Genomic DNA, 12,826 nt, shown 5'->3' with positions numbered 1-12,826 from the left:
CTGCTTCAGGTTGGTGAGGTGATCACTGTCATTTTCGCCCGTGACCAGGATGTCGTCCAAATAACACTGGGTCCCTGGAATCCCTTGCAGGACTTGTTCCATTGCCCTTTGCCAAATAGCCGGAGCTGATGCTACCCCGAACACCAGCCGGTTGTATTGGTAGAGACCTTTATGAGTGTTGATCATGAGGTACTGTTTTGAGGCTTCTTCTACCTCCATTTGCAGGTACGCCTGGGCCAGATCAATCTTAGTGAAGCGGTTCCCTCCAGATAGCGAGGCGAAAATATCTTCAATCCACGGAAGCGGATATTGTACAGTGTGAAGGACTGGGTTCACTGTCACCTTAAAGTCCCCACAGATGCGAACCTTCTTTGGTTCCCCAGGCGTATTACTCAACGACCTCTTCATTACAGGAACGATGGGTGTAGCCCACTCGCTCCAGTCCACTTTGGACAGTACTCCTGAACGTTCCAAACCTTCCAGCTCTGCTTCGACGGCTGGGCGGATCGCATAAGGTACCGGTCTGGCCTTAAAAAACTTTGGGCTTGCATTTTCCTCTATTTTGATCGTCGCTGTTATGCCTTTTAGTGTTCCGAGTCCCTGCTGGAACACTTCTTGTGCGTCACTTAGCATTTTTGACAGTCGTCCAGGTGTGACGTCGTCATCCTTTTTGGCATCTACAGTCAGTGCGTGTATGGAATGCCAATCTAGCTGTATCTTCTGGATCCATTCATGTCCTAGTAGTGGTGGTCCTCCATCTGGCAATACATATAGGTCCATTTTTGGTGTTTCCTTGCCGTTATATATAATGTTCACCCTTATTTTTCCTTTGGGGTAGACTTTTTGCCCCGTGTATGTCTTCAAGACAATCTTTGTATCTCTCAAGGGTATATGTGAGAATAGCCGCTTGTAGTCCCTTCGGTTTATGACTGTTAGGGCTGATCCTGTGTCCAATTCCATTTTCACTTGGACTCCTGCTATCTTGAGCGTGACCCAGATAGTTTGGTGATCCTCTGCTTTGATCAAATTATGTAGTTTCAGACAACCCAGCTCCTTGCTTCCGGAGTCTGTATCACTTTTCTGTTCGTCTGAACTACTCTCTGTCACCTTATGTACCTTCTTGTACTTCTCCTGTGGATATTTCTTGCTGCTGGTTTTCTTTCCCGACCTGCAGACTCTTGCTATGTGTCCTACTTTTCCACACTGTCTGCACACTTTGTCCTTGAACCAGCAATCATTATGGTTGTGTGTTGTTCTGCCGCAGCGATAGCACTTCACTGTTCCGTATGATATTTCATTTGTGTCATATTCTTGCGGTCTCCGTTGTATCTCTGCCGCGCCCCGTGCTGCTGCTTCGTGTGATACTGCAATGCTGAAAGCCTTGTCCAGCGTAAGATCCTTTTCTGATAGAAGCCGTTTCTGGGTTCCTTCACTTTGAAGCCCACACACAAACTTGTCCCTTAAAGTATCTGCTAGTACCGTTCCAAACTGGCAGTGTTTCGATAGCTTGCGCAGTTCCGTTAAATACTCAGCATTACTTTCATCTTTATGCTGGTTCCTTTTGTGAAACTTAAATCTTTCTGCTATCAGCAGCGGTGTGGGGTTTAAGTGGTCCTGTAGGATTGACACTATGTTTTCAAAATCCTTTTCTACTGGCTTCTCTGGGGTTACTAGGTTTCGTAGTAAGCCATACATTTTTGCACCCATTGAATTCAACAATACCAGCGCTTTCTTGTCATCTGGCACTTCATTCGCCTTGCAGTATACTTCTATGCGTTCGACATATGTCGTCCAATCTTCGACTTCATTGTCGAACGCAGTGATACTGCCACTCTTCGGCATTTTTGGGTGTGGTTAGACTGGCTTAAAATGGCGTCTCCCACGCTTTCCTTTCTTCCCCGCTGCGGCTTAAAATGGCGTCTCCTGCGCTGCTGCCAATGCCGCTCTCGGCGGTCCTCCTGGCAAATGGTGACGCCCTGTGGGTTTCGTGCGCTGCTCCTGCGCTGCTGCCAATGCCGCTCTCTGCAGTCCTCGTGGCAATGGCAGCGCCTCGCATTTTCCTGCGCGCCTCTCTCCCCCGTTGACGCTGCTCGGCCCTTGAACACCGGCTGCGCTCTGCGCGTTTTCCTGCGCGCCTCTCTCCCCCGTTGATGCTGCTCAGCCCTTGAACACCGGCTGCGCTCTGCTCTCTCTCGCCTCTCTCCCCCGTTGATGCCGCTCAGTCCTGAACACCAGCTGCGCCCTGTGCGCTCTGCCCTCTCTCTCTGCCCCGTCGACGCTGCTCGGCCTTTTTCTGTGCTGCTCGGTCGGCTCTAGCCGCCGCTGTCCGGGAAGGGTCTGCGCAGTACCTGTTGCCAGCCTGTTTCGCTGGACCACCGTGACTGGAAAGCCAAGTCTGGCTCTCGACAGCCTCCCCAGCGATGCTCAAATCTCCGCTGGATGACTGGGCGGTTGCCCGTGGTCGACGCCCGTGCTTCTGGACTCGACCTCCTTCTACTGTTCTCCAGGAGCGAATCCCTGGGAGGTGATGCAGAGTTGCAGGTAGGTTCGAATCTGCTCGTTGCCAATGTTAGATCCGTGTATCTTGATGTTGTGTCCTTCAATAATTAGACAACAAGACTGCAGGGAACGATTCAACAGGTGTTTACTGAATGAGGGTTACTCTAGAACTAACTATACAGATCACTACTCAGGGCTTATATACAGGTGTGGTCACTGCCGGTACTACAGTATACAGGAGCTGTAAAAAGTAGTTCTTCCCTTAAAGGTACATACATTACAGTAACCCCTGTATGTTTTCAAAGATAGTGCAAATGTAGCTGGTTGATTTAAAAAGCTTTTACTCGGGGGTGGCCAATTATTTGGGCTGGAGGGCCACTTAACAAGTTTTGGTGAGCTGTTGAGGGGTGCACACTAATGTTTCCCCTTAAGGTGCGCGACCACACGGTCGCACACCTTAAGGGGAAACATTAGTGTGCAGCCCTCAACAGCTCACCAAAACTTGTTAAGTGGCTCTCCAGCCCAAATAATTGCCCACCCTGGTTAAGCCTGTAATTATGTCTGTCAGAGACTCATGAGCAAACCAAAGAGTCATTAGCAGAAGGACATCATGACTTGCAGCAGTGTATTTTAATTGAATTGTTAGGTTCATTTTAGCCGCTCAATCACACAGTGAAGCTTTAGAGGTTTGGAGTATTTTTTATTGGCCCACATGCAGAGGGACCAGTATCTTTGCAAGGTGCAATCATCTGTCATGTCATTCTGTAATTGCTTTCAGTGATGCATAGGCTCAAGTCTGGCAGTATTAATTATGTCACCTTAGAGGCGCCATTGTTAACTTCCAATAATACAGGAAAAAACATGAGCTTTTGATGCCACAATGATCTGGGGGGGCGGGGGGTCTTTACAGCATTTTTTACTTTAAACAAACAAATTATTTTCCTCAGTTGGGAATGCATCGTAATTCTGAATACTACTTATAACCAGTTGCTCCTGAAATTTCACATTAAAAAAGTGCAACAGGAGATTAAAATTGGAATATGACTATTTCCCCTGCCAGAATAAAATACACTTTGAGGACCCAAGTGAAATATTCTTTTAGCGCGTATGACAGATGTCAGGTTGAGAATACATCTGAGAATCAGGCTAAATATAGAAAGTTCAGAGGAGAAGTGAAAAAGAAAATAAGAGGGGCAAAGAGAGGGTATGGGAATAGAATGGCAACCAACATAAAAGGTCATCCAAATGTCTTCTATAGGCATATAAATAGTAAACAGGTAGTAAGAGGAGGGTGAGGCCGATTAGGGACCAAAAAGGAGACCTACGCATGGAGGCAGAGGGTATGGCTGAGGTACTAAATGAGTACTTTGCATCTGTCTTCACCAAGGAAGAAGATACTGCCATAGACATAGTGAAGGTGGAGGTAGAGGAGATACTGGATGGAATACAAATTGATAAAGGCGAGGTACTAGAAAGGCTGGCTATACTTAAAGTAGATAAGTCACCAGGAGCGGATGGGATGCATCCTAGGATGCTGAGGGAAGTGAAGGAAGAAGTCGCGGGAGGTATTGGCCTTAATCTTCCAGTCCTCCTTGGAAACGGGGGTGGTGCCAGAGGACTGGAGAATTGCAAATGTTACACCCCTGTTCAAAAAAGGGTGTAAAGGTAAACCCAGCAACTATAGGCCAGTCAGTTTAACCTCGGTAGTGGGGAAGCTTTTAGAAACAATAGTCAGGGACAAAATGAACAGTCACTTGTGTGGATTAATTAAGGAAGACCAGCACAGATTTGTTAAAGGCAAATCATGTTTAACCAACTTGATCGAGTTGGTGATTAAGTAACAGAGAGGGTTGATGAGAGTAATGCGGTTGACATGGTGTACATGGATTTCTAAAAGGCGTTCAACAAAGTGCCACATAATGGGTTTGCCAGCAAAGTTGAAGCCCATGGAAGAAAAGGGACAGTGGCAGCATGGACATGAAATTGACTAAGTGACAGGAAACAGAGAGTAGTGGTGAACAGTTGCTTTTCAGACTGGAGGAAGGTGTACAGTGGTGTTCCCCAGAGGTCAGTTCTAAGACCACTGCTTTTCTTGATATATATTAATGATTTGGATGTGGGTGTACAGGGCACAATTTCAAAATTTCCAGATGACACAAAACTTGGACGTATAGTGAATAGTGAGGAGGATAGTGATAGCCTTCAAGAGGACATAGACAGGCTGGTGGAATGGGCGGACACGTGGCAGATGAAATTTAACATAGAAAGGTGCGAAGTGATGCATTTTGGTAGAAAGAATGAGGAGAGGAAATATAAACTAAAGGGTATAATCCTAAAGGGGGTGCATGAACAAAGAGACCGAGGAATATATGTGCACAAATCATTGAAGGTGGCAGGGCAGGTTGAGAAAGCAGTTACAAAAGCTTACGGGATCCTGAGCTTCATGAATAGAGGTATAAATTAGGTTGAAATTATGATGAACCTGTATAAAACACTGGTTCGGCCCCAACTGGAGCATTGTGTCTAATTCTGGGCACTGCACTTTAGGAAGAATGTGAAGGCCTTGGAAAAGGTGCAGAAAAGATTTACAAGAATGATTCCAGGAATGGGGGGCTTCAGTTATGTGGATGGATTGGAGAAGCTGGGGTTGTTCTCCTTAGAGCAGAGAAGATTGAGAAGAGATTTGATAGAGGTGTTCAAAATCATGAGGGGTCTGGACAGAGTAGATAGAGAGAAACTGTTCCCATTGGCAGAGGGGTTGAGAACCAGAGGACACAGATTTAAGGTGATTGGCAAAAGAACCAAAGGCGACAAAACTTTTTTACGCAACGAGTGGTTAGGATCTGGAATGCACTGCCTGAAAGGGTGGTGGAGGCAGACTCAATCACTGCTTTCAAAAGGGAGTTGGATAAGTACCTGAAAGAAAAAAAAGCTGAGGTGCTCTTGCAGAGAGCCGGCACAGGTTCGATGGGCCGAATGGCCGCCTTCTGTGCTCTAACTATTCTATGATTTCATGATTCCAGCACTGCCAATAGCTACGAGCATTGAACAAGCAGCAGGAATAAAATAGTTCCTGCTGAATCTATTTTGAAGGTGTCGGGCACAGGTTAAGAGTATTGTTTGAATCATGGGCCAGAATTTACTGGCAAAATAATGCGCATGCTTTTATTATTGTGTAAATGGTCCAGCATTTTGTGGTGAGGAAGAGATACTCTGTGAGTTGCAAATCTCCACAAATTGCTGCACCACCATTAGCCTCGCACAAACGGCAATTCACCCTCAACTTCTCCATGAGTTTCAAGAAATTGCTGCATTTGTGCATTAATTACCAATTAAACTCGTCGCAGAAATTTAGGGTTGGTACTTAACAGCGTAAGGAATTTTTAATGATCAGATTTACATTCCTGCACTGCCACTCAACCTCTCTAACCCAGAAAGGGAATAATTGAAATTGTGGTGTCTCATTCCTGCATTGTTCTTAGAAAATTTAAATTTTTACATTTTTTTGCTTACTTTTCCTTTCTGTCTCTTTTTTTTCTCTCTCTTAATCCAATCTTTCTTTCCTTCTCTGTATCTCTCTTTTGGTTGACTAATTCACCCTATTTCCATTTCCATCAGTCCTCTCTTTCTGAATCCTTAACTCTCATTGGTTACTCTGATCGATTTGGCGAATTGTGTCTGACATGGAAGGGCCTGCTTTTGTGGGTGTTCAGGCTCAACGGTCCCTCTTGCTCTGTCCCAAATGGTGGATGAACATTCAATAGCAAGCAAGTCAGAGAGTTTTGTCGGCATGTTTCTCCCACCACCCCCAACACCCCCCCTCCCCCACCCTTTTGGGTGAGGCCAAAAAGTCCACTTGTATTGTCTGAGAGCTTGTTTTCCCTGGCTGGAGAGTCTAGAACTAAGGGGTCATAGTTTCAGGATAAGGGGTCAGCCATTTAGGACTGAGATGAGGAGAAATGTCTTCACTCAGAGGGTTGCGAATCTTTGAAATTCTCTAACCAGAGGGCTGTGGATGCTCACTCATTGAGTATATTCAAGACTGAGATTGATAGATTTTTCAGCACTAAGGGAATCAAGGGATATGGGGATCGGGCGAGAATGTGGAGTTGAGGTCGAGGATCAGCCATGACCTTATTGAATGGCGGAGCAGGCTTGAGTGGGGTAAGGCCTACTCCTGCTCCTATTTCGTATTTCCCATGTTCTTATGTTAAGGAGATAGACTGTTGGTCCTGTCGTTCACCAAGGTCCCAGATGTCCCATTGCCCTCGCTGTGCTCGCACATCCAGCGCAGAAGAAACTTGCGCTGAAGGGTGGAAGAACTAACGGGGCACAGCGCGAGATGCCCCACTCCAGCAAATTCTGCGACCATGTTTTTGAAAACTAGTTAAGCTTAGCATGCATTATTTAAGCACAGACTGATGAATATAGCAGTTCTTCAAACAAAATATTTACTGAATGATATATATATAAGCCCCAATTCTGAAAAGGACTGTAGAACCTGATTTGATTGTAGAAGTTGTTTTACATTGCTGCATTTGTCCAAAATAACAATCACAATCATAGTGGATGAACAAACTTGCGTTTTATATATATATAGCTCTTTATTACATCCTCAGGATGTCCCAAAGCACTTAAGAACCAATGGATTACTTTTGAAGTGCAGTCATTGTTGTTATGCAGGTAGACACAGCAGCCAATTTGCATACAGCAAAATCCACAAACAATAAATAATTATATGGTCAGCTAATTTGTTTTTGCTGTTGGTTGAGGGGAAAATGTTGGGCAGGACATAGGAAGGACTTTACCTATGTAGCATTACCTCAGTACTTCACCCAAATATCCTGCCTGCATTATATGCTCAGTGTAGTGTATGTACCTTGAAGAAGGAACTATATTCTGCAGCCCCTGTATACTGCAGTACCAGTAGTGACCACCCCTGTATATAAGCCTGTGTAGTAACTTTGTATAGTAGTTCCAGTTTTGTCTCCATTCAGTAAACACCTGTTATAACCAACTTCTGCAGTCCGTGTCTCAATTACACACGGACATTACATTGGCGACGAACAGATCCGAACTTACCTACAGTTCTGCACCACCTCACGGGGATCCATCCCTGAAGCGAAGTTATTAGAGGTCGAAGCCAGAAGGAAGAAATCCAAAAAGAAAAAGCAAACAGAAGAAACGGGCATCGACCGTGGGCAACCGCCCTCTGATTCATCGAATTCGAAGATTTGCAGGAGAGGCTGTCGAGAGCTGGGCTTGGTTCTCCAGTCTATGGTGTTCCAGCTAATCGGGCTGGTGGCAGGTAGTACACTGATCCTTCCTGGGCTGCGGTGGGCTAGAGCTCGATCGGGTGGCTTTTCAACGGGGCCGAGCAGCGTTGTCGGGAAGAGGAGAGAGAGAGAGAGAGATGGTGGAGCACACAGGGTGCGGCCGGTGCTACGAAGCCGGGCAGCGTACAGACCCGAGAAGAGGGAGGAAAGTGTCCCATAGGGTCTGCTCTGATGACGGGAACAGTACTTAAAATAAAAGAAAAAGAAATTAGAAGCGCAGAAAGCCGCGAGGAGCTGCAGTTTGCCACGGGGACCGCGGAGAGCGGCGTTGGCAGCAGCGCGGGGGGGAAGCGCGCGAAGACCATAGGGCGTCGCCATCAAGGCATAAAAACACCAGCAACAGCGTTGGCAGCAGCGGAAAAGACAGAAAGCGCGGGAGGCGCCATCTTAATCCAGCGGGGAAGAAGGAAAAGCGCGGGAGGAGCCATTTTGTTCAATCGGGGAAGAAGGCAAAGCGCGGGAGGTGCCATTTTGTTCAATCGGGGAAGAAGGCAAAGCGTGGGAGGCGCCATCTTAGATCGCCAAGATGCCGAAGACTGGCAATATCACTGCCTTCGATAATGAAATAGAAGACTGGACCACGTATGTGGAAAGAGTCGAAGTATATTGCAAGGCAAATGAAGTAGCCGATGAGAAAAAGGCATCGGTACTGCTAAACTTAATGGGCGCAAGAACGTACGGCCTATTGCGGAACCTGATCACTCCAGTCAAACCGATGGAGAAGAGTTTTAACGAAATTGTTGATATCCTGCAGGAACACCTAAATCCTACACCGCTGCTGATAGCAGAAAGATTTAAATTCCACAAGAGAAATCAGCATAAAGATGAGAGCAATGCTGATTACCTTACGGAACTACGCAAGCTATCAAAGCACTGCCAGTTCGGAGCAGGACTGGCAGATACCCTACGGGACAAATTTGTCTGTGGACTCCTGAGTGAAGGAACCCAGAAGAGGTTACTCTCAGAGAAAGAGCTGATGCTAGATAAGGCTTTCAGCGTGGCAGTATCGTACGAAGCAGCAGCAAGGGGAGCTGCGGAAATACAGCAAAAGCCACAGGAATACGGCACCCATGAAATGACACGGGGTTTTGAAAAATGTTATCGCTGCGGCAGAACAACCCATGACCAGAAGGACTGCTGGTTCAAGGACAAAACATGCAGGCAATGTGGAAAGATGGGACACATTGCACGAGTTTGCAGGTCCGGGAAGAAGACTAACGACAACAAAAAGACTACTAAGGAAAAGTACAGGAAAGTACAAAAGATGACGGACAGTAGTTCCGAAGACCAGAAGAGCGATAGTGAATCCGGGAACAAGAGACTAAGCTGTCTCAAACTACACAACGTAATCGCAAAAGAGGATCACTGAACCATTTGGGTCACCCTCACGATAGCAGGGTCCCAAGTCAAAATGGAATTGGATACAGGATCAGCCCTGACCGTCATGAATCGACGAGACTACGAGCGGCTATTCTCACACATACCCTTGAACGACACATCCATTGTCTTGAAGACATATACGAGGCAGAAAGTATACCCCAGAGGGAAAATAAGGGTGCCTGTCGAATACAACGGCAAGGAAATACAGAAATTGTATCTGTACATACTGCAAGATGGTGGACCACCATTATTGGGACGTGAATGGATCAGAAAGATAAGTTTAGACTGGCACTCCATTCAGGCGCTGACTGTGGCTGGTAAAAAGGATGACGACGTCACACCTGGACGATTGTCAAAAATCTTAGCTAACGCTAAAGAGGTATTTCAACAAGGACTGGGAACTCTTAAAGGCGTAACCGCCTCAATAAAAATAGAAGAGAATGCAATTCCCAAGTTTTTCAAAGCAAGACCGGTATTGTATGCAATTCGCCCAGCTGTCGAGGCAGAGCTGGAGAATCTGGAGAATGCAGGCGTGTTATCTAAGGTAGACTGGAGCGAGTGGGCGACACCCATCGTTCCTGTCATGAAGAAAACATTAAACAATAAGTCTGAGGAGCCAAGGAAGGTTCGCATCTGTGGGGACTTCAAGGTGACTGTGAACCCAGTCCTTCACACAGTACAGTATCCTCTTCCGAGGATAGAAGATATTTTCGCCTCACTATCTGGAGGGAAACGTTTTACAAAAATTGACCTAGCGCAAGCATATTTGCAGATGGAGGTTGAAGAATCCTCTAGGAAATATCTCACGATAAACACTCACAAAGGTCTTTACCAGTATAATCGACTGGTATTCGGAGTAGCATCAGCTCCGGCTATATGGCAAAGAGCGATGGAACAAGTCCTGCAAGGGATTCCGGGGACTCAGTGTTACTTGGACGACATCCTAGTGACAGGTGAAAATGCATCTGCAATATCTACAATATTTGACCCCTTGTGACCCCACCTCATTGTTCTTTGATGTAATGTTTCCCTGGCTGACCTGTTTGGTCACCATTCACACCTTTGACTGCTGTGATTATCTCTCTGCCGAGGTGTGATAAATGGCAGTTGGAAAGGTTACCTGTAAACATCTGACATGATTCTCTGACTATATAAGCTGTGTCTTTATGCATTTCTCCACTTCACCTGAAGAAGGAGCAGCGCTCCGAAAGCTTGTGATTTCAAATAAAGCTGTTGGACTATAACCTGGTGTTGTGTGACTTCTTACAGGTGAAAATGACAGTGAACACCTTGCCAACCTAGAGCAGGTGCTCACTAGACTAAGAGAACATGGGCTACGAGCCAATCGCCCCAAGTGCAAGTTTTTAAAGAAACAAATATCGTATTGTGGCCACGTGATTGATGAAGAGGTGTTACATAAGTCCCCTGACAAAATTGAAGCGGTAGTTAAGGCTCCAGCGCCTGAAAATGTGTCGCAACTGAGGTCATTCCTCAGATTGGTGCATTACTACCATAAGTTTTTGCCGAATTTGTCCACAATTCTGCACCCACTGAACGCCCTGCTACAAACTGGAGTAGCATGGAAATGGAGCGATGAATGTAAGCGGGCCTTTCAGAAGTGTAAAGACCTGATCACTTCAAGAGAAGTATTGGCTCACTACAACCCATCACTACCGATAAGACTGGCGTGTGATGCGTCTCCCTACGGCGTTGGAGCGGTACTGTCACATGAATTCCTTGATGGTTCAGAGAGGCCAATAGCTTTTGCGTCACGCTCGTTAACTTCAGCCGAGCGTAACTACGCCCAGATTGACAGAGAGGCCCTCAGCCTGGTGTGGGGGGTGAAGAAGTTCAATCACTACCTGCACGGACAGAAATTTACTCTACTAACTGATCATCAACCTCTTATCTCCATTTTCAACCCTAAGAAGGGCGTCCCGATAATGACAGCACAACGGCTACAGAGGTGGTCCCTTTTCCTAGGGGCACACCAATATGACATCGAGTACAAAGGAACTAAACAGCATGGGAATGCTGATGGATTGTCGCGCCTACCGTTGCCGACGGTGGAAGAAGCACCTGCAGTGGATCCTGTGGAGATATTCCACTCGACCATAGTCGAATGTCTACCTGTGATGAATGCAAACATAGAAAAGGAAACACGAAATGACCCGACACTCTCCAGGGTCTATGATTTAACGGTGAAGGGATGGCCAGCACATGGCGAACCACTGTTGCCAGCATTCTCGCCGAGAAGAGAACAGCTGTCAGTGTGCCGAGGAACCTTGATGTGTGGATCCAGAGTAGTAATTCCACCCAAATTGAAGGATAGAGTGCTCAATGAGCTTCATGAGGGTCATCTGGGAGGGGTAAAAATGAAGAACTTAGCCAGAGCGTTTGTGTGGTGGCCGGGAATCGATAGAGAAATTGAAGAGATGAGCAAGAGCTGTACAGGATGCCAGAAGGTCCAAAACGCCCCACCACAAGCCCCTCTACATCATGGGAGTGGCCCTCATCTCCGTGGCAAAGGGTACACATTGATTTTGCTGGTCCATTTATGGACTCGATGTTTTTAATTGCGGTGGATGCACATTCAAAGTGGCCAGAGGTAATAAAAATGTCCTCAACCACCACAGAAAAAACTATCACAGTCTTACGAACCATATTCGCCAGAAATGGGCTGCCTGAACAGATTTGCTCCGACAATGGACCACAGTTTGTGTCTGAAGAGTTCCGGAGGTTCTTAAAGAACAATGGTGTTAAGCATTACACATCCGCCCCATATCATCCAGCCACCAATGGATTGGCTGAGAGGTTCGTTCAAACATTCAAGAAGGCTATCAAGGCAATGTGTAATGAAGACATACCCCTACAACACAAGGTGGATAACTTCTTGTTTGCCTACCGGAATGCGACACATGTGGAACCAAACTCCAGCCATGATGTTCTTCAATCGAAGACTAAGATGCCGCTTGGATTTGGTTAAGCCAAGCATCAGAAGAGATGTGGAGAACAGGCAGTTTCAGAATATGAATGAAAGGCCAACCAGGAGTTTCAAGATAGGTCAACCAGTTTTGGCCCGGGACTACCGCACAGAGAAATGGCAGCCAGGAACGATTTGCACACGGCAAGGACCTCTAATGTATACCGTGGACGTTGGAGAGAGCATTGTAAGACGCCATGCTGACCAGATTCTAGAGTCACTGGAAAACGTCAAATCTACACCACGATCCTATACACCTGGTGATGAAACCGAAGTACCAATTGCATCTACCTCAGAATCGGTGATATTGGAAGCAGACGAACCAAACAACGATGTTGATCCCGAATCAACTTTGCCAGAAGAACCTGATACCCCAAAGAGGCATTATCCGGACAGAATCAGGAAGCCTCCTCAAAGACTGAATTTATAATTGATTAACTTCAGCTAATGTATATAGCAACTGTAATTGTAAATATGTTATTTAATTATTAATCGAATGTTATGTACTGTTTAGCTAAAAGGGGAGGAATTGTAGTGTACCTTGAAGAAGGAACTATATTCTGCAGCCCCTGTATACTGCAGTACCAGTAGTGACCACCCCTGTATATAAGCCTGTATAGTAACTTTG

At 46.2% G+C, this 12,826-nt stretch overlaps 1 protein-coding gene across 1 annotated transcript in view; it reads right to left on the bottom strand.

Moving 5' to 3' along the window:
* The window catches only part of cftr (CF transmembrane conductance regulator), a 178,303-nt gene that overhangs the window by 102,330 nt on the left and 63,147 nt on the right, over positions 1-12,826 (bottom strand). The window lies entirely within an intron of this gene.

This window comes from Somniosus microcephalus, chromosome 16, assembly GCF_052327205.1.
Source record: "Somniosus microcephalus isolate GS21.2 chromosome 16, FLI_Smic_1.0, whole genome shotgun sequence".
Lineage (NCBI taxonomy): Eukaryota > Metazoa > Chordata > Chondrichthyes > Squaliformes > Somniosidae > Somniosus > Somniosus microcephalus.
Note: the sequence above shows the minus strand (reverse complement) of the source record. Positions and strands in the feature narration are given on the sequence as shown.